Raw genomic sequence first — 27,507 nt, 5'->3', positions numbered from 1 at the left:
CCCCATGCTGCAGATTTCCAGCATGGGGGCAAAATTTGACCCCTGGATATCCAGGGGTCAAAAAACACCACATAAAAATAGAATTTGAACAACTGGAGTCTGGGTCCTCCACAGTGACACTCTGACTGCCAGAGCATCTCTGTGGTTAACACTCACCCTGGTGCTGAAGCACGCTGCCTGCCCATGCAGGGAGCTGGACCCAGGCTCCACTGCCAGTAAGGGCTTTGGGGGCTGGAGGGGGAGGGAGGGGACTGTGGAGGGAGACTCCCACTGTCCCCACACACTGCCCCTGTCCCCAATCCCTGCCCTGTCCCCCAACCCTCCCAATCCCTGCTCTGCCTGTCCCCATTCCCCCCCAGACTCCCAATCCTTGCCCCCCCACCCCAGTATCTCTGCAATTAAAAACAAAAAAACAATGCCTCCCCAGAACTTACCAGCAGTTCTGGTTGCTCATCTGGGTCACTGGGGCCCTACCTGCACAGTGGGGCAGGGTGACAGCCCCAGCAGCCTGAGCCCAGGCCCTGATGCCCCCTACTGCCCTGTGCTGCTGGGGGGGCTCTGCCAGGAGATCCCAGAGCCCCCACAGCCCCTGCTCAGTAAGTAGAGGCTTTTTTTATTTTATTTTATTTTTTTTTTAGTGCCAGAGGCTGGGTTTGGGGGGGCAGCCACGGGAGGCTGGGAGTGCAAATGCAGGATGGGGCCAGGTGAAGTAGCCATTTGGAGGTCTGGGGGAGCAGGGGGCTTGGATAGGGAAGCTATCAGAGGGCTGAAGGAGCAAGCGGGGCTGGGGCAAGGCATATGGGCCCTGCAGGGAGGTAGCCACTGTGGGCTGGCCGTGGCCCCTGGTGGGGAGCTGTATCCCCCGGGGGGGGGGGGGCTGTTGTCTGAGGGGGGCTGTAACCCCTATGGGGGTGCTGTGTCCCCTGTTGAGGTGTTGCCCTTTGGGGTCAGGCCAACTCTCAGGATCTTAGTATTGCGCTGTTAGACAGGAGGGTGTGACAATTGCATATATACAAACACACAAATCAATTAGGTGCAAACACACGCATACTACCAACTCAGGCACACACACATCCAAACCAGCCTAGGCACATGCATACCTATCACCAATGCATGCACATACACTATACACCCCAGAAGTTAGACACAGATCACTAATTCATACATCATGCACACAATGCTATACACACACACAAATGAGATACGAATTAGTGATCTGTACACACACACACACACACACACACACACACACACACACACCCTATTGGTTTTTCGGGGGGGGGTCTGATACACTCTCTCTCTCCTCCTTCAACCCTTTCCTCTCCTCTGCCCACACTGTCCCTAGGGAGCTTTAGAAAGGCTTAGCTTCATCCCAAGGTGGAATAGGAAATGTTTTGTTGACAAAAAAAATGGCTTTTTGCCCAGATCTACTCCAACTTAAGTATTTGCTGTTCAAATCTCAAGTTAATAGATAAGCAAAGATTTAATCACTAGTGTACCTGTTTCAGTATTTTACCATTAATTACTCTCCAGATAAACTCAGATGAGTTTCAAGTAAATTCAAGGGAAAATATACATTAAGTTATAGAGCTGATTAATTATACTGTATAAAACTTAAATACACAATAATTAACCTAGTTGACATCTTAATACTTATCCTATAATTAATGTTGGAAGTTATTCCTTCTTTTTATTGCAGTGAAAGATTTGCATATTATTGATTCACCTTCTGCCATTTCACATTATTTCTGGCTTATTTGGTTTCCACAGATTTATAGCACCTATCTAAATGGCAAGAGATGGGAGTTATAGCCTTCTATATTAAAAGTTTTGCTTTTGATAAACTATATTGAATTCAAAATGTTTCAACAAGTCAGCATAATTAGGGGTTGTGAGGTACTGCACCATCCATGGTATGATTCTGAATGAACCACTTGTTTAGTACAGGCTATCCTGAAAAATATTGAATCAAACTATACATAGCGAAGGTATAGTTATGGACCAATCTGCCTTCCTAGATGCCATTTCCCACTACTAGGGCAATTATATTGTAAATTTTAACCAAAAGAAATGTAACTAGCTCGTAGCTAGGTGAAGTTAAAATGTTATGAAAATTAGATCTAATACTGTCATAATGTACTGCTTCTAAGGAAGATTTAAAGATTTCTAATTAATGTGGAGGATTTGAGGATTCTAAAAGATAATTACATGTTAGCAACCAGTGAGTTATCTGAAACAGAGAATAAAAGATGCAAAGAATTATATGAAAACAACCCTGACCCTGTTTTAAGGTAATGCCCTTTAAATATGGGAAGTCCATTTTACCCACAAAACTATGATGTCTGCTTAATAATCATACATTAATTTACCATTAAGATAACCATACAGATAATTTACCCAGTGGCAAACTGTGTGTACCTGTGTTCAATCATTGCATATATGGAGAATGAATGAAAAACATCTCCAAAAAAAAATAATAAAATAAAATAAAAAAAAATATACAGAAATTTCCCAAGTGACTCAGTTTTGTATATTGAGTTTTAAGAGTTATTATGATAAGCAAATCTCTTGTTGTGGAGATCAAAGCAGTCTTGCAGTATCTGGAACACCACCATAGTCTAATCTGGGTCAAAAATGAACTTGATCAACAACAAGCAGTATTTGGAATTACAAAATATTTAACAGAATTACATCTCCAAAGTTAATAAAATACTTTTTAAAGTACATCTAGATTATATTACCTCCCATCTTTCAAACTTCCATTGTATGATCCAAAAGCAACTTGACATGTGACAGACTGTTGTGTATTATGTATTAATTTGACAGTGGATAATTTGTTTATAACCAAGATACCTGTGAAGTATATTTGCTCAGTGGGTGAATTTTAATCATCTTCCATAAAGAACACTGGGAAATAGGTTTGTGACTGGCATCTCCTGTATGAGACATCAGCTGTATCATAACCCTCCAATCTCAGATGAACCGCATAAATTTCTGCTCCATGTGAGCTAAAATGTTGTGACAAGATGAGACTTACTCTTTGCCAGTCAGTCACCTGTCTCTGTTTGGCAGCAATAAATGACAGTACTCAGGATTTATTACAGTGGCAATTACAGAAGGGGTACCTATGCACATACACCTGGCATATTCAGTGTGAAAGACACTGGTTCTGTTACCCATTTCCAGCTGTGCTTTGAATGACCTTGTGCAACTTCTTGGTTAACTTTTATGTGCATCTTTAAAAAAGGACATTAATGCAAATTGAAGAGCACACAAAATATAAGGAGCAATGTGTAGGGAAGTTTGGAATTGAATTTGTGGCATGCAAAAGGTTAGTTGTGCATGTCATCCCCTAATGTAAGGAGTGATTTGTATGAAAAGTCTTTGTCTGCCTTCCTCTCAGGGAAATGTCTGATTTGGCATCAGAGCAGCAAAGACAGCCTGATTCAGTGGAGATATGGAGTGTAGTACATGTTCCAGCATGTTTGAGAGCTTAGACTACTGCATTACAGCTGAAGAACCATTTGACTTTGAAACTGAAAGACCCAAAGGCATAGTCTTAGCTTTAGAGAAATAGCTGAGTAGCTATAAGCGAGCTCATTGGAGAAATTAGGTCACTCAGAACAACAGTGTAAAATGAAGAAAAAAAAAAAAAAGAATGAATATCCTTTGAAAGGGGGTGAGAAAGAGGGGAGATTTGATTTTTTAGAAGTAAAATTTAGTAAGCCTGAAAACAAAGGCCTGCTCTAAAAGAATTTGAAGTGAACAATACAGGGAATCAGACAAAGCTAAGGAGGAAAAAAAGAAAAATATAAAGAAGAGTCCAGAACATACAATTTAGAATGATAACCACAGCTGAAAAATTCTGTTATTCACCTCATGGGGAAAGCACTATATCAGTACAAGTGGGCCAAAAAGGAAGCAAATACTTAGCAGCCCCAAAAATCAGGGAACCAGGAGGCAAAGGAAAATAGTAGTAAAGATGTGTAATGGCATTATGAGGGAGAAAATGGCAAAAGATAAAGGAAAGGAATATGAAGAAAGAACAATGAGAGTGTTAACAGGAAGGATAAAGTCCTTTGCTTTGAAATAAACTAAAGCCCCCCAGAAGAATAACTTCTGAGCTTAAATATAGGCACATCTACCCACTTCAAGTTGTGTGCAAAAATCAGAACCAAGAAGGAAGGGTGATAGTATTATGTGAACACTGAACTGAGACTTGGGAGACTTCAATTCAGCATATGCTTCTGACTTCCTGGGTGACCTTAGGTCTGGTCTCCACATTTAAAGGACGAGTGGAGGGGTATGTTAAGTTTGTAGTGGTATTTTCTCTAATGTGGACACAAGCTAAATATACCAAAAAAGTTATTCTCATTCTTGTATGATACTTTTATGCTGATATAACCATGTACATGCTTAAGAGTTCACATATACCGCAATAGTTAAAGCGGTACAGCCTTCTAGTGCTAGGCAAGGAATCAATATCTCTATGTCCTGATTACCTGTCTGAAGAATGGGAATGAACTGTTTCCTTTCTTCTCCATCTTGTTGATTGATCTATACTTGGGCTGAGATGTTAAAAAAAATACTGGCTGCTAACCCAGTTCTGTTCCTGTGGAAGTGAAGAGGATGACAGTAAAGCCAATACTGAAAAATTCTAAAAACATCCTCAAATTTTAAGTTCTCCCGATTTGAGTGTTGTCTCTCGCTATGAATCTGATTTGGGTCTCTCTCTCAAATGTGGTCTTTAGATGCAATTGTAATACACACCGAAGATAGATTTAACCTGTTGTCTTAAAGAGGTAGCATTATAAGTGAGATTTTTGCCACTGTTGCTTGTTTTGGGTTGTCCTAATAGTAAAATAATTAATAATATGAGTAAAGGTGGTATCTATTGGTTCTACAGAAAGTAGCACAAACTTGTGGTATCTGAAGATTTCAAAAACTTAATAGATGACTGTCACAGGGGGGGGAGGGGGGGTCCCCATAGGGACGGCTGTGATGTCCCTAGGACCCAGTGACCTTGTTAGCTTTGCCCCATGGGCGCCTTCTATTCCTGCCTACCACATCTTGATGGTTAAAATAATACATGGTAGATAGGGAGGCTGCTCTCAAGGTACTATGCAGTCACAGCCCTGGTGGACCCCACTACGCTGTGGATTCTTATACACCTTGCTGGATCTCGCTGCAAGTGCCTCACAGGACACCCCAAGCCTTATGGGCTGGATACGTAGTTCTAAAACCACTCCTTTACCACACCCCATGCCTCACAGGTGGTATTCAAATTTTGTCCCTCGGCCTTGATATAGCTCAGTTTCCCTTCATCACTGGGCCCTTGTCCCCTGTCTGTTCACCCTCCCACTGGCACTGGGCTCTCTACATCCCCATCTGTGCACCCCCACTGATGCCAGGCTCTCTGCATCCCCTTTTATAACTGCGCCCCCTTGTGCTGCACCTGCTGGCACTAGGGTCTCCACACTGTAGTGTGCCCCAATGAGGCCGCCTCCTCCTCCTCCTCCTCCTCAATAGCCTCAGGCCAGTCCACCAGTTTAAATAACAACATTAAACACAAGCTGTTGTACTATAACAATACAAACAGTGCAGAGTGCACTTTGTCCCTTTAAAAGAGGCAAACTTCTCCCCAAGCATTAAGTATCTTGTAGCCCAGGTACCTGGTGAGTCCAGGAGCCTGATTACTCCTGTAAGCAGTATATCAGGTGGTCACAGCATCTCTGGGCAGTTCTTTTCTGCAGAATCCTTCCCCTGGCTGCTGCCAGAGAGCTAACCCCTGCTGGCTTCAGCCCTGGAGTTTATATATGCCCAGGGCCCTACCTTTTTCCAGTCAGCTGATGGGGTACAGGTGCAGGCTAATTCCCTCATTAGACTGCTGCCATAATAACCTGCACCTGTATGGTGTTTCTGCCTGGTTCCTAGGGCTCTCTCTCTAGGCAGATTCTGTCCTTAAAGGAAATGGTGCCCTGTGACAATGACCAAAGAATGACTAGATGAAATAACACATCAGTAAGGCAAGTCTGAGGTAAGAATTAGGCCAGTGCAAACAATAGTCACATGTACAATTCATTTTCTCTTCATCTTTTTCCATCTATACATAATGATATAACAAAACAACAAATTTAAATTATATTTAAGTCATGGTACCTCATTCTGCTATTAATGCATTTTAAACTACTTACAGTGAGCTTGCATTTGCAGGGCATAAAACAGACAAAGAGAAGCTATTATAATTTATTCCTGACATTCAAAATAGAAATTGTACCTGTATCGTAATTTTTGCTTGCAGTTTAACATATGCATAAAGTGGACATTATAGTATAATTTAAAAAAGGCCTCATCTACACATTACATTTAAGGCATAATTAACCAGTTAATCATTCCTTAACTGCTCACCCAGCCATGTGTTCATTCAACTAATGGCATGATAAAAAGAGGAATAATCTATAAAGTTATTTCCACAAAATACAAAATAATAGAAAATTAGGGTTGTAAGGGATCTCAGGAGGTTATCTAGTCCAAACCCCTGCTCAAAGCAGGGCTTTTTCCAGCTACATCATTCCTGCTATTAAAAACCTCCAAGGATGGAGTTTCCACCACCTCTCTGGGTAACCTGTTCCAGTTCTTCATTACCCTCCTAGTGAGAAAGTTTTTCCTTATATCTAACCTAAACTCCCCTTGCTGCAACTTAAGATCCCTGATCCTTGTTCTGTTATCTGCCACCACTAAGAACAGTCTAGCTCCATCCTCATTTTTAACTCCTGTTCAGGGAGCTGAAGGTTGCTATTAAATCTCCCCTGAGTCTTCTCATCTTCAGACTAAGCCCAGTTCCTTCAGCCTCTCCTCAAAAGTCATGTGCCCCAGCCCCCAAACCATTTCTGTTAACCTCCATTGGACTCTCTCCAATTTGTGCACATCCTTTCTGTAGTGGGGGGCTCTGTGACAGGGCAACAAGTCTGTCCCATCACAGAACTTCGGCAGAACGATAGGAAACAGGGAACTAAGCTTGGCAATGAGTCTGAGGAGGGAAAGTGGAAGAGATACTCAGATGGAGGAGAGTGGGACCTGGATGAAAACAAAAACAAAGAGCTGTGTGGGCAGAGAGCAGAGAGAGAGTGCCAGCTGTGAGAGATGCAGGAGATGGCCAGAAAGATTTAAAAGGGAATGGAGCCCGGAATCAGTTCCTGAAAGAAGAAGAAAGAAATCCAGAAGAATTACGGAGAGACTAAAAGAGAGAAGACAGGTGGCGGAGTGAAGGGAATGGAAAGAGTCCCAGCGAGAGACTTACCAAGGAAGTCAAAGTGAGGTGATGATGGAGACCTCTGAGTTGGTGAATTCAATACCTGGGGACATCTGGCACCTTCCCAGGGACCTAAAAGAGAAAGAAATAAGAGTGGGTGAGGATTAACCAAGGGAAGTGAACCCCTCATTTAGATATCGGTAGAAAATACAAGGCGGTACAGGATTGCCATTGGCTTTGGACCCATATGGAGAGGAATGGGGCAAGCAACCAAGGAAGTGAGAGTTCCCAAAGAGATAGGGAACTAGGTTTTTCCAACATGTTGGTTGTCTAAGAAAGACATAATAACGGTGCAGAAAAGTTAGTTTGCTGACCCGCAGACGCAATATCTTCTTTGTCTCTCAGGACTGTGTTTATTTCCCTACCATATTCCATCAAAGTCAAGGCAGGTGGGAAATAACAGAAATTAACTAGTTCATATTAAAATGAGAGCTATGATTTATTTATGTGGGCATAGCTAAACTCTCACAGGCTCAAAACTGAAGACAGTACTCCAGAGGTGGCCTCACTAGTTCCAAATAGAAGGGAATAATCACTTCCTTTGATCTGCTGGCAACATTCATACTAATGCAGCCCAGTATGCCATTAGCCTTCTTGGTAAGAAGAGCACACCATTAGATCATATTTAGCTTACTGTCCACTGTAATCCCTAGGTCCTTTTCTGCAGAGCTGCTGTTCCGTCCTAAGTGCAGGACTTTGCACTCGTCCTTATTGAACTTCATGAGATGCCTTTTGGTCTAATCCTCCAGTTTGTCTAGGTCTATTTGAATCCTAACCCTACACTCCAACCTGTCTACAACTCCCCCCAGCTTGGCATCATCTGCAAACTTGATAAGTGTCTACTCCATCTCATTTTCCAGGTCTCTGATGAAGATATTGATCAAAACCAGCCCCAGGCCTGACCCCTCGGATGCTCCATTTGATATGTGGAATAACTTTGTAGCTGTTTCCTATCACACCTGTACATGTGAACAGGGGATCCTGTGGATGGGAGCCCTGTCAGCTGACTGGAGATCCCAACTGAATCCATGTGCACTCCTGAGCTCAGAAGCTTCCAGCAGACACTGGCTCTCAGCTGTGGGAGCACATGCCCCTGCAGCTGGGTGTTCCATCAGTTAACAGGGCTTCCAGTGGCATGGGTGCTTCATGCATGAAACAACTCAGTGGGTGGGACACCAGCTCAACTGCCCTCTTCCTACCACAGGGACCCCTGGGACATCCCCATGACTTGGAACTTGGGTCAGCTGATGGGACTGACAATGGATGGAGAAACATCTTCCTTGTGAAGGCTGCATGGGTGGAGGAAGGAAAAGAATAGTCCTTTTACTTTTCCTGAAGGATAGGGAGAAACGTATTATGGCACTGTGGGAGGAGAGGGGAATGCAGTTAACAAAGAAAGAAGAGATTCTGAGCATGGTAAAGGAATTTTACTAAAATGTATTTTAGTACCAATTTCCTCCGGGATTGGCATGGTCAGATCAGGCATGATCCTGGGGGGGGGGGGAGGGAATCAAAATTAACGAAACACACAGAACATTTTGAGTTATCCAATGGATTCTTCCTTCCTCAAATTCTCCATGTTACCATTCTTATTTATCCGTCTCACTGAGTTGGTGCAAATATGCCAATACCAAAGTGTTGCATCATGGTGTCCTTGACTCTCTTTTTCAGTGTGTTAAGAGAAAAGCTTGGAAGAAAGTGAGATGCATCAGCTGGAGAAGGCATGGCCGTTGGAAAAAAACTATGGGAGGCAACCTGAATCTTCAAGACAGGAAAGGCCCCAAGGGATAACAGGCTCCCAGCAGAATCTTACAAGAATTCTGGGGACATAACAGGCCAGACCTGTTAGCAGTGTTCCCAAAGTGTCAGGAGAGAGAACAGCTGGGGGCAGGTATAGACATAGGAATGATAATACTATTGTAAAAGAAAGGAGAGTGGGAAAAGATGGAGAACTGGAGGCTAATTACCTTAGTGAGTTTAGATTAAGATAATAGCCAAGATGTAAGTGAATAAATTTTTAAAAAGTATTGGGAAAGGTGATCCACAGCAATCAGGCTTGTGCAGTCCCTGGTAGAGTAGTAACTGCAACACTGATACTAATAAGAGATTAAATTTGGTACTGTCAAGAATGAGGATTGAATGTGGTACTACTGAATCTAGATTTAGAAAAAGCATCTGACCAGGTAGAGCATGAGTTCCTTTCTACCACTCTGAACAAGATAGAGGTCCCACCAAAGTTTCTTCATTGTGTCAAGACTTTATACAAAGGAACACAGGGTAGGCTGGACATTAATGTTTATCTAACAGAAGAAGTCGAGTTCAGATCAGGCATGATACCAGGGATATCAAGATCAACAAAAAACACAGAACATGTATGCATTATTCAATAGTTTCTTCCTTCCTTAAATTCCCTCTGTCACCATTCTTATTTATCCGTCTCAATGAGTTGGTGCAAAGGATCAGGACAGATCACATTATTGAATACATGCCAATCCCAGAGGAAATGCTACACAAGCAAAATGCATGTCGTACAAGAATGATGTTAATATCTTAGCAAGAGACAGTGTGTCCCTACAGTGGGCAATAAGACATACAAGTAAATACAAACAAAGGATTAGGGGCAAAACTAAACATACAAAAAGAGTGAGTGCCTGATGGTGAAGAAGATGGAAGGAACAGGAAAAGTGAGTGTATCCACACAAGCTTTACTATGGAGTTGACTAATTAGCTCTGGAGTAAGGCATCACAATCTACATGTACATCTTCCTTATGGACAGTACTATCTTCCAGCAGATCCACATACTCAACTGAAACACATGTAGACAATGACTGGGTAGCAGCCAGACTTGTCTGCTGCCTAGCCACAGGGCTTCACTGGTTCTGCACCCTCATGCTTCAGACAGCCTCTCTGATGCCTAATGCCTTTACCCACAGCCCAGGGCTGACCCTCCCAAGCCTGCTGCCAGCCAAGGCCTACTCCACCTTTGCTCCAAGTGCTACTGTCCTGGGCGCACATGTAGATGCTGCACCTGGGAGCAGTTAACTCTGGCTCAAACAGCTCCAGAGTTTATTGCATTATATTAATTGAACATGTAAATACACTCACTAGGGTTACGGGTCACAACACACAAAATCAACATATTAAGAGTGGGAAAGAGACCTGGAAGAAGGTGAAAGGGAAGGTGAAACAAAAACTGGGTAGCTGGTATGACCAAAAGCTGTCAATAGCAGGAGAGGCAAATGTAATTAAGGCAGTGGTACTCCCAATCATACTGTAAGTAAGCATGCTGTTCCCTCCATCATGGACCACCACAGGAAAGGCTTAGGAGAACTAAGTAATACAAGGAGCAACTGAAGAGAAGATGGGGCTTCTTTAGAAGTGTTTTTGTTTGTTTATGCAAAGTATGTCAGTCTGTGCTGCACAGAAGGGATAAAAGGGGGCACCAAATGGCTGGGTTTGTTTAGTAATATGCAGGATGTTATTGCATAAATATAGTGTTTGTAAAAGGTCACTCTCATGCCCCTGAGCTTGGATAATGCTGCAAATGTATGAAAAGATTGTAAAATTTGTAAATCAATATGGGATACAGACAATAGCTGCAACAGAGTTGGTAAACCATAAAAAAATCAAGGGAAAAGAGAAAAGAGACTGTATCCTCATTGGGGAAGTTCATAGGGGAAGAAGCACAGACAATTTGGAAGGAGGTGTCTGAAAAAGCTTGAAGAAGCAGCACCTGGACTTCAGTTGGCTGCTAACATATCAGACTGCACTGGCATGGGTACTCCATTACAGTTGAGAACTGTGCAGGACAGCCAAATGTCCCAGGCAAATATGTCACAGGGAAGAAAGCATACGGCATGTGATGTGGGAATGTCAGTATGTCAGAGCAATCCAGGGAGAGGTAAAAATCTCCTACAGTGACTGAATGCCAAGAGCCAACTCACACTAGAAGTGGTTCTCTGTGGAATGTGGGCTAGGGCCCGGATTAAGGACGGACAAAGAGTATGAAAGCTGTAGTGAGCTTTTGTGTGGGATTGTGGAAGGCTAGAGATTTACTAGTCTTGCAACAACTGGAACTCTCGGTATAAAATATCTTGCATTTGAGCTTGAGCAAATTGGGGTGGTATTGTTGGTGGGACACAAGATAACTTAGGTAAGGATCAGGTGATGGATTTATGGAAAAGAGAAGAATGGAGATATCTCCTAGATCTAGGAGGATGAAAAGAAGATCAGGCTCGAGAGGCAGCGGAGCTATAGCTGGATGCCAGGGTTGGCTAAGGAAAGGCATGATAACGGCTAAGACAAAACATATATGGGATAAGAGGTGATATGCATTAATAGAGAAGATAAGAAGGCAACAGAGAATAATATGGTATTAAGAAACAAAAGTGTCCAGGCCCCTGGGTAAATGGGAATTTGAGGAAGGAAGAAACAATTGGATAATGCATAAATGTTTTGTGATTTTTGTTGAACTTATTAAGTGTTGGAAGCTGATGGAAGTATGTTTTAAGTTTTGGCACCTTATTGTTTCATTTTTTTCTTAGCTGATGTAGTTTTTGTAAAGTAATATAGTAATGGAAGTATGTTTTAGATTTCAGTACTTCATTGTTTTGTTATCATGTAATTGGTGTAGTTTCTTTGTAATGCAATGTAAGCTGATGAAAGCAGGGTTTTAAGTTTTTGATACTTTCACCAAAAAAAAAAAAAAATTGCTCCCATCAATATGTTTCCCCAGTATGGGCCATGTGCTTTATAGGCATGCTCACTGTTGGCTGCATTTAATCAAGTTCACAGTTGGTTTCCATTACTGAGTATGTGCTGCTTTTGGCAGAAGTTTAATGATAGATAATGTTTTTAATGAAATGTCCTTGTATATGACTATAAGATGAGGGGCGTTTTCCTCCCATGCTGATTGGCGGGTGGGAGGACTTGTCTTGTATTCGAGTAAATACAGTAACTTACATATCTGACAAGTCCTTTGAATTCAATTTACACTTAATGCTCATGAATTACATTTGTTACCAATTCTTTATATTTTGCCTTTCCTTTTCTTGATGTTTCCCTGCAAATGTTGCTCTCAGAATCTTAGTACTGCTGATCACATTGTCATTTTCTATTTTTCACTTCCACTCTGAAATATTTCAGTGACAGCCCCTTTTCCTTTATTTTCCTTGTTCTTCCTCTTACTATTTTCATTGTTTCCAGACAAACTGAGTACAAATACACACTGGGAAATTTTAATGAAAGAATTATGCTGCTAATGATAACATGCCAGTAGTGTGCATTCACCCTGGACAGGAAAACCCCAACCTGAAGCTCCCTCTCCTCCCTCTCCACTCCCCACTCCCTTCTTGCAGACAGCACTGAGGGTGGGTCTAGACTGCATCAGCCCAGCCCTGATTGTGCTGATAGTTTGACACTAAAGAACACTTCATCTGATCCTTCATTAGATAAGGGTTAATTTGTTGCATGATTGGCCACTTTTAAAGTGCTCTGCAGCCATGCATGTGTGTAACAGCATGGCTGTAGTGTGGTTTCCAAGAGCCTACCACATGGCAAATATAACTTCTCTCTGTGCCCAATATGTTACTTAAAACATGAAGTGTAGTGACAATAGCAATATTTCCACTTGTTAGATCCAGATAAGCCTGAAAGCTCTTACAGGCACATGTGCTGATTTTGACCCCATTATACATGCATTCCTGGCTTCTAAGTCTATAAATGGAAAAAAAAAATATTCCCCCTTTGGTCACTATTGTTAAGGTTTCCATGTCAATGGAGGGGGAGCTTCAGGTTGAGGCTTGCATAGCCTTAGCTGGAGATGGCATGTTTTAGATTGGAGTCCCTTTGCCATGCAGCCCCTATCAACCTTCATTTCAGGCCACGCAAACCCCAGCCCTCAGCTCCCCGTCCCCCCTCCCTTCCTGCAGACGGTACCAGAGCAGGAAGGGGGTGTGGGGAGAGAGAAACAGCTGCATCAGCCCAGCCCCAATCACAGGACAGGCAGGCAGGCTTGCTCTCCCCATCCAACCTAACAGGCAAACATCTGTTAGGGGGAGGGAGGTTGCTCTAACTCATGGCTCTTTATGCAAAGCACCATGAGTTAGAATGGGGACTTGTATGTCTGTCAGCACCTATTATTAGACTCACCTAACAAAAATAGCTAGGTGCAAATTACGTGTAACTGGTCCTGCACTGATCACAGGTCTATGCATGTATGCTCAGAGTTCTTGAGCTCCGCTGACAGGAAGCCCCCAAGCAAGGGCATTCCTATAGGGGGTTGGGTTGTGTTGTGTTAGGTTAGAAGGTGTGTAGTCCTGTGAACTTTGGATTATTTAAAGAGCACAGTGTGGGAGTTTCCTTCAAACATGCTGCATTATCTGTGTGTTGTTACATGATATCCTACTGCCCTGCATGATGTAACTCTCAGTACAACCTTTCACTGTTCTTTCTTTCTTCTGAGATGCAGGTTCTAATCCTGATCCTTGTGTCTTCCTTCAGGTACATGGTCCTCTACTTCTTTATTCCACCTTCCCCTCCTTCCCAGCCCCAATCAGTCAGAATTCCCAGAGGATCAGAGATATTTGAAAAAATATGCCCTCACTTGGCTTCTTCTTTCTTCTAAATGAGGTCTAGTATTTCAGCAGGTACAGAAGGAATCTCTCTAAAAATTAGTCCTCATTGCTAGACAATGTATGGCCTTCGGTAGGATGGAGACAGGAATCATTCTGTATTGCTCATCTGCTATTGTAAGCACTGTAACCACTTTTTAAAATATTTCTTCTCGGTCTGTTTCCTCTGCTTTCTACATGCAAGAAGAAAGGTCTTCAGAAATACCATATCTTCAGTTTTAACTATTTTTAATTTTGATCTATTTTCTATTAATCAGATTCCTGATTGATATCTAATTCAAAACGCAGCAGTTCCTGTGGAGAAATCACAAACTCCCTTAGTGAACACATTGCTAACACTGCTCTTCCTCATACATGCCCACAGTGTTTCCAGTGCATTCAGTTTTGGGGCGCTCAGATGATGATCAGTTCTTAATATCCTAGAGGCCATTCTACTCCTGACACAATCCTTGCTGTTACAAAACCCATACTGTTTAAGACCGGGGTGTCCAACCTTTTTCAATGTGGGGCCGGATCATGAACTTTTTATTACCCAGTGGGCTGGCGAGCCATATTCAAAGACCACACAGGAAGTGGTATCACATCACCCCCCAAAACGAAAATACACCATTTACTTTTGTTTCCCATTGCAGCACCTTGGGCCTCAGAAAACAGCTTGGAGGGCTGCATGGCAGCCCACGGGCCATATGTTGGACAAGCCTGTTTTAAGAGAACTGAATTCCCTTTGCATTTCATGTCAGTCTGTGCCAAGAAATTCTCTACTTAATCCTTACAGTTCCTGTCAGCTTCAAATTGACATACAATGATATAAATAAACAGCAAAATTAGAGCAATAGGATTGAAATTACTTATAATTTTTTGTAAGGAGCATTTCTTCTCTCATTCTTGGATATCGATGGAATATAAATATTTAGTATTAAGTTCTGCTTTTACTTGATTTGTAAAAAAAAAAAAAAAAAAAAAAAAGACTAGTTATTTAGCCTGATTAGCATCTAAAAAGATATAACCAGGTGTATCTGGGAAAAAAAACCCCAACTTCTGATGCTTTAACAGTCATGTAATTAATGCAGAAAATCTGAATTTCACTTGAACTAGTATACAGACATACCCATACTTTTCTGAGCTGCTCTGGGAAATTTTAAGGTTTGTAGTAATCTGTTTTAATCATACAGTCACTAAGCTCAAAGTCATGCACTCTTTACATAGGTTATGAGCATCAAGTTTCTAAAAAAATGTCTTGAGTGCTTTGCAGCATGTTCTAAATAACCTGTAACTATAATGGCATGGCTTGCTAAATGAGGTATCTAATAAGGAACACTTAGAATGGGCAATGTAAACTGCCCATTTACAGTCCCATGGCCATCACTGTCAACAACCTGACTAGATGGTTGTGCCAGGGAAAGAATTATAGACATTGTCCTGCCAGGAGGGTTTCTAAAATTTCAAATAAGCCCTGGGTAAAGCCCTGCATTGGCTAACATGCATTTTGATAGGCAGTTGAGGATACACAATGATGCTTTAGGGCACTTGTACATGTGATGATGTGGCCATGTACACGTGACAAAAAGTGACAAGAAATCACAATTTATCTAACATAATGGCATCACCATGTACAGGTGCAAGATTTTTTGTGTGTCAAAATTTCTTTGTGCACAGCAACTTAGACTACCTCTGATGTATTTTAGTTTGATCCAGAAAAAATGCCCCATTGTGGACAAAAAAATAGTTCACATGTACCTGTTACACAGCTCCTGCCATCTCCCTGTGCTGCCCCAGGAATGGGCTGGCTTGCCCCTGGGGCAGTACAGGAAGGTGGCAGGAGGATGGCTGTGTGTGCTGGTGACTGAAGAAGGTGGCAGGGATGGTCACAGAGTGCTGGAAGCCCAGGCATGCTCAGGGAAGCTTGATCTTGGAGAGTTTCCAGTGCCCTGTACACTGTCTCTTCTACCTTCTCCAGTCACTAGGACACCTATCCACCCTCCTGCTGTCTTCCCAAACTGTTCTGGGGCAAGCCAACCCATTCTTGGTAGTCCCAGGTGGCAGGAAAACAGTGGGGACAGTGCATGGGGTGATGAAACACACCAAGCCCGAGTTTCCCCATGCCCAGGCTTCCAGTGCCTCATGCACTGTTGGATTGGGCTGGGTGCTTCCTGTGAGCTGGGGAAGCATCCATGCAGATAGCACCCCACCTATGCAGTCCCAGGGGGTGTTGCCACCATGGAGGGTAGGACCAAGTTCCCCCCCCCCCCCCACTGTCCAGGGGCTGTACTGCCTTGCAGCAGCTTATGCAGACAGGCTCCACTGAGGAGGGGTGGGGAAAGAGGTGAGAGGCCTGATTTTTTTTTCTCATGGAACTTGCCTGTTAGACAAGTCATTGGGTGCTGCATTCCATGCAGCACCCAATGACTAAGGAGATGACAATCCAATTGCTCATGGACCCTGGTACTCATTACCCAGAGCAAGCAGGGAGCAAACACCAGCACACATGGCTTGCAGCACCTTTATTCAGAATGGAGACAGCATCGGGCAAGCTCCCTCACAGACCCACAGCCTGTGAAACCAGGGGGGCAGCCCTGAACAGTAGTTCTTTCGAACATTTATACACCTTGGTTCATACTTATTAGCATTCACCTGCCTATGTCCATTCTTCTGTTCCACCCATTTCTCCTCCCATCTCAAGCTCTGCCTCTGTTTACTGTTTGCTTCCTTAGCATGGTATTACTTATGCATTTCGTTCATTTACATGTTTCTCTGCTAAGAGTGCATGCGTAAGACTTTGACCCCCATCTTCTTTTGGTTACTTGTGGTTTCTCACTGGTTCTTTCTGCTTTTCTTGATGACTTCAGCACCATCTCCAAAGCCAAGGCCATATTTCTGCTTTTGTCCCCTAATGATAACCATTGGTCTGTATCCTAATTTTACTCAACACATCATGTACTTTGCACCCTATCCTTTTGTTAAGAATCTGCTTAAGAAGTATCCAAGTTAGTTGCTTTTAATATATCATCCAGTCTTGTGACTAGCAGCTTTTGCTGAGGTTACTTTTAATATATCAGCCAGCTTTGTGACCAGCAGCTTTTGCTGAGACACAGGAAAAATTTTATTTAGCTGCACACCCAGCACTCCCAAAAATCTAGATCATTACCCCAACACCCAAAATCCATATTGTTACCCTAACACTGCCCACCTCTCCTGCAGCTGGGGTTGTGAGCTGTTCATGGGCCCTTAGCTGCCAGGGGCCCTAGTCCTTACCTCTGTGGTGGCAGTCCCCCTGGAGCTGCCCAGGCAGGATGCTAGCAGGTGGGTGCTGCCTGGGGGCCACTGCTACCACAGAGGGAAGGTCCAGGGTCCCCTGCAGCTCAGGGCCCACTGGCAGCTCACCCCTGGCTCCAGGAGAGGTAGGTCGGCAGGCACCACAAAAAAAAAGGACTTTTCTCTACTTTTTCTCCCCCCGGTGTAGCCTGCCCACAACTGGGGGAGGGGAAAGGGGGGTGGTTCACTGCTGGTGGGGCATCACTGTCCCATAACAGTGATGGAAAGCCTTAAATTGAAATGCTGGGTCAAAATTAAAAACCCATTGTTTCAATTTAGGGAAACTATACCCCACTCATGTGTACAAGCATCCTTAGAGGTAGACTAAGCTATAGTGTGAAACTTAATTAAATAAATGCCAGAAAGGAAAATCATATCTCTATCTCAGTAGAAAATTGCCATCTAAGGACAATTAAATTATTCTATGATTAAAATAAATGACAGTCGTGGCTTGAATTGAGACAATATAATCAGCCTGTTCCATCAATAACTTTAATGAAGAGCATTCTGGTATTGATGAAGTGATCTCTATGTAGGCATCACACTGGAATATATCAGAGCTCCAAAATGCCAAATTAAGAATGAGAGAGAGTCTGTTTTGCCAATCAAAATGGAGAAAAAGTAGAAAATTTGGTAGTCTCTGAAGAATTACTTTCAGGGGAGGGGCAAATAACAGTAGTATCAGCAAGAATATTGGGTTGGGTAGAATGCAGTAGTTGCCCCCTAAGTATGATAAAACAAATACATGTTTGCAGTAATAATACACGCAAATTTAGTTATAAGATTAATTTGCATATACACTTGTGCATCTAATTTTTTAAAAAATGAGATGCTAGAAGTGCACTTAAAATATGAAATAGAAATGTAAATATTAATGCTAGGTTAGGCTGTGTGTAGATGAAATGATGGGCATGTGTGCATGATACTTTGAAGTGGGTTAAATGCTTTTGCACCACTAAATGGTGTTGGTGTTCGTACATGTCAATGGCGTATTACACGGTAATTCTAGCTGCTGTAGCAAATTTGGTGGCATAATGCACCTTAAATGACTTGGGGCACAGCAAACTAAAACTCCTCTGAGGAGTTTTAATTTGCTGCCCTACAGCTGCAGAGTGAAGCACCGGGCTCTGTACAGCTCAAGCACTCTGTAGGAAGCCCATGCAGGCAGCCTGGCATTGGCCCAGGAAGGCAGGATACACAAGAAAAAAAAAAAGCAGAGAGCCTGATCTTTTTTTCCATGGAGCCTGCCTGAGCTGCGCAGGGGCCTGGTGGTTTCCTCCATAGCTGTGGTGCTCCCCAGGACCACCCAAGCTGGGTGCCTGCAGGTGGGTGCCACCTGGGGGGTGGGACTGCTGCCACACAGGGAAGCACCAGCCCCTCCCCCCCAACCAAGGGAAGGCTCCATTCACTGGCAGCTTGTCCTCCCCTCCCCGCTGCCAGAGAGGCAGGTAAGTTCGGGTGTGTGTCAGACTTCAGCCCCACCGCACCCCCCAACCAGCACCACGTTCACTGTGGACAGTTTTCTAAAAAGCAGTTTATTCCCCTCCACAGACACTGACCCCTCCCTCCCCAGCAGCACAGCTCATCCCCACTCCCTCCCACACATCAGATCCCATCCCCCCTGCACCCATCTCATAGACTACCTTCTTCTTCCTCTCCTCTGCACACTGTGGTTCCCACAACAGCTTTCTGGGTAGTCCCAGTGCTGGCAGGCCTGGCCAGGTGCATGCAGTGCCCAGTAAAGGGGCACTGTGCAGGACAGTCAGGCATTCAGGTAGAATGGGACTCTTGTAACCAGCTTCTGGCCACCAGGTTCTGTTTCAGATGGCTCCAGTCTACCCACAACAGCCTACCTGGACTCTGCAGCTACTACATCCCTGAATGCCTGACTGTCCTGCACAGTGGGTAGACTGGAGCCATCTGAAACAGAACCTGGTGGCCAGAAGCTGGCTACAAGAGTCCCAGGGTGCTTCCAGGCCTGGCAGATGCCTGCAATCTGTGCCAGGTGACTGCAACACCTGCACAGCTGGACAGCATGGGCCTGGCAGCTGCACAGCAGTGCTAGAGTGGCACTAGGGTGCAAGCAGACTGCTGTAACTGCCCTGGGGCTTGTTATAGAGGTTGTGGTGCCCAGGAGTAGCCACAGGCTGCCTGCAAGTGCCCCAGGGTCCCTTCAGGTTCTTAAGGTCCTGGGGCTGGGGCAGGCATAAAGCCAGCCCAGCCCTAAAACAGGAGACACTCCCAGTCCTGGAGCCCTGGGGCTAGCCTAAAGCTAGAACATTTGCTCCTGGCCAGCATCTACATGTGAATCACTGTGCAGTAATTTGCTACCTGTACTTGTAGCAAATTACCTGCACTACTTCACACTGTTTGTTACCTGTACTTCTATATACAGATAGTAAATTTACTCAAAATTGAGCAAGTTATTGCACAATGGGCACTTCTACATGAGATGCTACAATCGCCGTAGTGATGAGCTATGGAGATTAGCTCATTGCTATGGTGATGCAGCATACACAGGCACTAACCGTGACACCGCCACTACTGCACAGTAGCAATGGCCAACCGTGCACTAGCTCATTGCTACTGTGCAGTAGGGTTATAAATGACCTATGTGCCACCAGGACTGCACAGTACCAGTGGGTACTGCACAGTCATTTACTACTTGCTACCAACTGTACAGTCAGGGGCATGTGTATATGTGCCCAGTAAGCATCTGCATGTGTAGACAGTAACACTTATTGTACAGTAGTTTATGCTAATCTTGAGTAAAGCATGTTGTGTAGACATGCCCATTGTGAAACATCCAGTGTAATACAAATGGACACAGGAAAATTGTTGTGCTTTTAATACATTTAGAAATAACAGTTAACTGCCTGGACTGTCAACTAACAGGGCGTGTTAAAGGTGGAGTGGTTTGCTACATTCCTATTACTCTCAGCTTGTTCACACATAACAACTGGAACCTACCCGCCCCTGTCCTTTTGAAAATCTCCCCTTCTGAAAAAAGCTTCATGCATTCTTGGGCACTTGTAGATGACATGAGAGCTTAAATTGAAGCGGTGTTTTTTTTAAAAACACCGCTTCAATTTAGGGTAAAGTAAACCCCCATGTCGTGTACACCCATATGCTTACCTGCCTCTCCAGTGGTGGGGAAGGGAGAGCAAGCTGTCAGCAAGCCAAGCAGTCCCTAAGCTTGGGGGGAGGGGGAGAGGCTGATGCTTTCCTCTGTGGCAGCAGTGGCCCCCCCCAAACAGCACCCGCCTGCAGATGCCCAGCTTGGGTCGTCCTGGGGGGCACCGTAGCTGTGGAGGGAAGCACCAGGCCCCCACACAGCTCAGGCAGGCAGGCAGGCTCCAGGGGGGGAAAAAATCAAGCTCACCACTTTTTTTTCTTTTTCCTTCAGTGCAGCCTGCCTTCCTAGGCTGCTGCCAGGCTGCCTTCTGGGACTGTCTGCCCAGTGATTCCCTCCATGGCTATAAGGTAGCAAACTAAAACTCCTCAGAGTTGTTTTATTTTGCTACGCCCCAAAGTAATTTAAGATGCATTATGCTGCCAAATTTGCTACAGCGGCTGGAATCAACGCGCGATACACCACCAAATTTGCAAACTCGTGCAAACAGCAACACCAATAAAGAGGTGCAAAAGAGCATTTAATCTACTTTAATGTGTTGATTACAAATGCCCCTTGAGTCCACATCCCAAGGTAGTACTCTGAATTCTGACCTATAATATTAAAAAGTACACCCACAAATTATTTTATTTTAAAAAGAATTCATAAAAGGTGGTATTCTCTGCTGTCAAAACAACCAATGGCTCGTTCTTTCATGGCTGCTTATTCTACTCTTTAACTACGAACTGCGAGGAAAATGCATGCATGAAACTTGGAACAGCACTGAAATAATTCTTTCATTCTTTTGTACTGTCTGCTATCCATCTAATGAAGATGCTTACCAGATGCATTGCTACCTAAGAAGTTGTCTGAAACACGTAGATAGTCATCTAAATAATGTTATTGATAATCCCTGTCACTTTCTAAAATGATGAAGCAGGAAGCAAAGATAATGGAATTACAACTCTTGAGAGCAGCAACATGACCTGCCCTAGTGCTCATCTTGGCATTATCTGCTACTCCATCAATTGGGAGTAAAATGTCTTCCCTGTCTTAATGACTGCTGCCATCTCAAATAATTTGTCTTGTCAAGTATGAGTGCCTCTGGTTTTAATTTTTTTTTTCCTGCATGTGCTCATTGTAGTACTCAGCTGCCAACATAGACTGGCATTTTTCACTAGCTGATGTGAAAGTGACTACTGCTGGAAAGGAAAAAATGTTAAATTGTTTTGGTTTAAGGAGCTACAATCAAATATCAGAAGACTGGTATGATCTGATGTTGACCATGTAATCCCTTTCTGAAACTGAACAAAGTTCAACATGGAGGTAGGGCTTATTCCTATAGCCATTTGAAGTAAGTCAGTCATCATTTGCTGAATGAGCAAACTGTATTTTACAAAAGCTGCCAAGGTCTAATTATGGTAACAAGTTGCAGAAGTGCAAGACATAGCAGAGAGACATCAGCACCCAAAACACTTGGTTTAAAAAGATTTATTATTTATTAGTATTTCTAGTTTTCAAAAATAAGCTTGTTTTTTTTTTCCATTGGCATGATCTGAATTAAAATAGGACTCTCTTCCCCACCCCACAACTGAGTTTTCTCAGCAATCTTGAATTTAGTCTGTTTACAGCCCAAACGAAGGTCAGAAAAGAGCTAAATGTCAGTGAACATGACTCAGGGAAGGATTATTTTGCAATTATTATAACTATATTTGTCAAAATGTTATCCATACTGCATAGGCAAGAATCATTTTAATATTCCTTAGTACTAGTTTTGTGTATCAAGTTACCTTTACCTCTCGTACCATGGAATCATCCCAGTCCTCCTAGGCTGCGTTCACACATGTGGAAACATGCAGTCTGTGGTGCCTCAGAGACTTGTAGGCACCATGAAATGCATGTGGCACACATGGATGCATTCACAGTGCTGCATTTTTCAGCACAGTGCCAAAAATAGATACCAGGAAAGCTTGGTATCTAAAAAGAGATGGGAAAAAAAGCAGGGCAGCATATGTGTCTACGGCATGAGCTGCCTAACACTCCAGCTGCTGGCCAAGCTTTGCACCCCCTGATTGCCACCACTGCAGCCCTAGGAGGCGCCGAGGACCCCAGATAAGGCTGCTGGGGTCAGTCCTGTGCTGGCCCTAGCTTCCACTACCCCACCTGGGGCACTTTGCCATGTGCCAGAGTATGCATGCAGGGGTATTCCCTGGGAACAAGTAGCAGTGGCACAATTATTTGTCCTGAGGAAATACTTGCGTGTGCTCATCTGCACGTCCCCCTAAAGCTTACCATGACTGCATTTGGCACTGTAGGTTTTTTCTTTTTGGGGTCTGTGACTGAGGGGATATAGCTACCAGATAGCATTCTCAAACCAAAGGGAGGTACATTTTGCCAATAGGAGCAATGTATAAGCAGAAAAGGAATTTTAAGTAGGCTACGCACATGCCCATCTTCCGTAGAGCTTTGCTATCCTATATAGTTGCAGGGCTGTACGAAATTTCACCCAATGTTTCATTTCAATACTATTTCAACTTGTTTTGAGCTCAAAACAGTGAAATTGAAATGAAACAAAAGGTTTTGATACAGCCTTGAAACAAAACAAGGGCACTCAAAATGTTTCAAAAGTTTCAAAACGTTTCAAGTTTCAAAGCTGGGCTTGCTTGCAGGAAAACAGAAACTAAGGTGAGGGAGGGAGAACAGTGGGGAAGGGCTGCTCTGATATTGACTGTGTAGCTGGACATTGACTGTGATCCTTCCCTGAGGTCCCTTCCAATCCCAGTGTTCTGGGGGAGGGACAGAAAAATAGCTGTGTCTTAACACACACACACAGTAACACGTCACAAGTTTTGCTTGTCAGCAGTTTCAGGTGCAGTTTCCCAGAAACCCCTGCACCTATCTCTTTGAAACCTGGCAGCCTTCATGGCATTAGAAGGAGATACCATCCCTGATGTTTTCACCTTGCTGCGCCTTAACACATATACGTGACATGGTTTTTTCTTGTCAGCGCCTTGAGGTACAGTCTCCCAGAAACCCCTGTATCCATCTCCTTGAAACTTGACAGCCTTTATGGCCTCAGCAAGGGCTACCCTTCCTGTTGTTTTCAGTTGAATCAGGCAAGAAATGACAAAGTGATTTGCAATTTCATGATTCCCCATTATAGCCTATGGGTGAAATGTCAAAACAGCATTGAAACAGCAAAACAGTTTTGATGAAACGGAATGGAACAGTGCTTCAAAATGAAATGAAACTTGAAACGAAACACTGTCCCATCGAAATGGTAAAATGGAAGTCAAAATGAAATAGTGCTGTTTTGCACAGCCCTATGTAGTTGTTTAGTGCTTTCAGACACCCCAGTGGGGAGCTGTGACAATCTGGTATTCCCAAACAGTTCCCAATACTTGTCCTCTGGAGACAGAAGGAGATGTCAGCGTTATTATTATTTTGTTCTGGTTGATTTCTGGGCTTTTGGTTTTGCTGGTAAAAAAGCAGTTTGAGAGGCTCTGAAGGACACTGAAACAAACTCCTGACAGCTAATAACTCATCCGTGTCCCCGTAGCAGCCACATTTGCCAGTATTTATTGAATAGCTTATCTTTGACTGCTTTTTCACTTTCCTACTTGTTTTACCAACAGTTCTGTTGTACAATAAGCATCCCAATAACCAGGTCAACATAGAATATTGATATATTTCAGAGTAGCTTTGTGTGAATTACAAATAGGTTCTATTTTTTTTATGCTATCCACATGACTTATATTTTTACATTTTCTTGGACTTTTATTATTTAAAATATGCAAATGTGTAAAATGTGAAAAAATCTTACCTATACATCATCTTCTGTACTAATGATACAAATTATTTCCAAAATGAACCATTTCTTATATGAAGTCTAATATTAGAACTTAGTCTTGCATTTGGTCTGGGGATGGGGAAGGCATAGAAGACATGGTTTCTAAAAAGTGTTATCCACTATCCATTAAAAATTAATTGATATACTTCTGTTGACTCAGTGGGTTTTTGCTGGAGATCTAGAGTAGGGGAGGGGAAATTTGAACTTATGAAATTATTCCCAATGCTGATTCAAGTGGGACCTTAGCAAATCACTTATTTTCTCCATATATCCTTATTGCAAACCATATCTTTATAGAGTGCTTTCAGATTCTCAAAGGAAAAGAATTATAGAAACATAAACTTTATAGGGGATGGGGCAGCTTGTCATATAATTAGTTTTTGATGTTTTACTGGTCAGTGTATTATAAAGAACCTGTCTTTTTTGTGATTTAGCAAGAACAATCCTCCCTAGACAAGTGGTGTTTTATTAGTTCCTGTGCCCTAGTCATATATTGGGCCCCCTTTCTATATAAGCCAGCTAAGAAAAGCATTATACAGAGTCCTGGACTAAGCACTAGTGGGATTTATTGTGTGTTTTGAAAAGAAACAGCATGTTCTGACTTTTAATCAAGATTTAGATATCTTCAAACAAAGACAATACATACATAATACAGTTATGAACAGCAGAGGCTTTCCTCTTTAGATTTAACCATGGCTTTTAGGTTCACATTTTCTGTCAAATAAATTATAAGCTTGCTCATTAAAAAATATTGACAGACTTGACACTTTTACCAGCAACAGACTGGCATTAGACATCACATAGTACTTCGGCAAGAGGCTGTCATATCTATCTATGTCAAATCTGAGAGGTGAGTGTAGGATTCAACAGAGGAGATTTACCAGTCAGTGACAAGTCAAACCCATAACAAAGAAAAGCTATTTGCTCCTGATGACACTAGATTATTTCCTGCCAGCTCATGTCTGGGTCTGTCCATGGATGGATTTCATTCATCCCTAAGAGAGACGTTACACTTCAGAGATAAAAATGGAAGTACATGCACAAAGTGATAAGTGGAATGTGCAGACTATAACAGAGGACACATCATGAGATGTCACTTAGCTCTGCATCTATTGTACATTTGCCTAACTTTTGCTCTCCTGTGACTTGGTTTAATATGAGCTAAGGATAAAGTTGATAATACTGAGAGGTCATTATTTCTCTTGATACTAACCTGTTCTTTCTGCCTGCTAGTCTACCAAGAAGTATACTAATAAATAACATATATAGGATACAAAATATATCCTTAAAGTTGATAAGAAAGTAGTGTAGTTAGATGCAAGTCTACCATTGTATGTGTGTAATTAGAAAACAGATACGTTTAGGTGATGAAAATGGATGGGTTTTGTTTTTGCTATTGCCATCTCCTTTTGTTTTATTTGTTCAATCCCTTTATATTTTTTGTGCCTCTGATTTTTGAGGAACTATATTGAATGGGTATACATCAAAGCCACATGAAATCAAAACCAAAATGGCAAACTAAGATACCATTGATGAGTTTAGCAGTACATCTACACCAAGGTGACAGAGTACTCAGCATCACTACTAAGGAAATTAGTTAATTTTGTTCTACCCGTGCTGATCCTTATATGAAGTGGTAAAGACACCCAGAAGAGGACCCATGGTACTCGGTGTCTCATATGCACAGGAGTGGAAGCATGGAGTGATATAGGGTGTTCTCACTGCCTCATTTCCAGGGTTGAGATACATGGAACAAAAACAACAGCACATGGTAGACCTACCAGAAGTATATTTAGAATAGTGTGATTTTTATGTTACAATTGTGTTTGCAAAAGGAAGTCACTTTTTAAAATGTGTCAGTACATGCCAGTACATACTCATTTTGAGCTTGAAACAGCGAAATTGCAGTACATTCCAAGAGGTGTAATGGTAATATTATAAATCTTGATCACTTGTATTTGGTCTCTCGCTGTGGTTACTTTGTGATAATGTGCAGCTAATAGTGTTTACATTGAATCTATATTTCCAAAATCATTGCAAGATTCTGTCTTCCTAGGATAAAATGCTTACATGTATTTTAAATACATTTTTTTAAAAACTCAAATATTTTGGATTTAGTTCAGTCTTGTTACCCGTAATATGATAGTATACTGTGTGTTGTAGAACTAGCAACACTTGATGAACCTTGCTATTTTAACCTCAGGTAAATTGAATTCAAGATTACCTTCCTTTAATCTAGATTTTCCCTTGTTAATGAATTCTCTAAATTGTGTGGGGTTTTTTACAACTGTTCTGTTCCTGTCATTCATTCAGGATGCTTTGTGTTTGATCCAAAGAAGCAATACTGCAGATTTAACCTCAATGAAAGAGTAAAGGAAATATTCAGTTTTTAAATCTATCCCATTAATGGAGCTAAAATGCTTGTTCTCTGGAGTATATTTTTACTGACTTTGAACAGGGCATTTTGGAAGCAGTTCACAAGTCTGTTTACAGGTCAGATTGCTGCCTCCTCTTTGAAGGAGAGCCTTTATGGTAAGCTCTTTCTTTCATTAAGAGTAGCTAACCTACATATGTTTAATGTAAGTACCCACAATTCAACAGTTAGACCAATACATAAGCCCCCTTGCATAATTAGAATTAACTGAGTTAGGAGGAGTTTGTTAGGGAGTTTGCCTGGAAACTCTCTCTCACCTTCCTTCACTGTAAACTTGTTGAGAGGAAGCAGGGAAAAGGGAACCTTTGGGACCAAAGAGAAGCCAACAGATCAGCTTAAAGGGAAATTTGCTAGGGAAGTTTTGCTTGGAAGAAGAGGAGGAGAGAGAACAGACCTAGAGAAATGACAGAAGGATGCCACAATGCCAGAGTCACTGCCACTGCCAGGTCTTCCTCTGCTTTCACCTGTGAAGTGTCTGTTCAGGCAGGACCATTCACCATTGAGGAATCCACCCAGGTTCAGGTTTAACACTGTGGAAACTGCAGCTTTCAGGTTCCTTCCAGTAACAGCGAAGGGGGGGGGGGTGGTACCTGCAATGTGAGCAGTACCACCTAGCAGTATCCCTCAGGGAACAGGCAAGAAAGCTAAAGGGGGAGATGGGAAGGCTCTGAAGCATCAAGGACTCTATAGATTCAATGCTGGAGGATACCTCTAGGGCTATGTAGTAAGGAGGCAGCACTAGGAAAGGAAGAGGACATTGAGTCCCAGGAAAGAGGAATCTGGAAGCTTGTCACCTCTGGCAGCAAGCAGAATTTCAGTCAGTGGAGGAAGCCAAGCCAGGCATCCTCAAGGTA

General features: G+C 42.8%; 1 long non-coding RNA gene across 1 annotated transcript; it reads right to left on the bottom strand.

Annotated features, from left to right (window-relative positions):
* Window positions 1-1,707: 1,707 nt before the first annotated feature.
* LOC106740156 (uncharacterized) lies at window positions 1,708-5,776 on the bottom strand. Its single transcript, XR_001373589.3, has 3 exons — window positions 5,673-5,776; window positions 4,503-4,612; window positions 1,708-2,623 (listed from the first exon to the last, which is right to left on the bottom strand). It is a non-coding gene; the product is annotated as an uncharacterized LOC106740156 (long non-coding RNA).
* Between the last annotated feature and the right edge of the window lie 21,731 nt (window positions 5,777-27,507).

Source organism: Alligator mississippiensis, chromosome 5 (assembly GCF_030867095.1).
Source record: "Alligator mississippiensis isolate rAllMis1 chromosome 5, rAllMis1, whole genome shotgun sequence".
Classification (NCBI taxonomy): Eukaryota; Metazoa; Chordata; order Crocodylia; family Alligatoridae; genus Alligator; species Alligator mississippiensis.
Note: the sequence above shows the minus strand (reverse complement) of the source record. Positions and strands in the feature narration are given on the sequence as shown.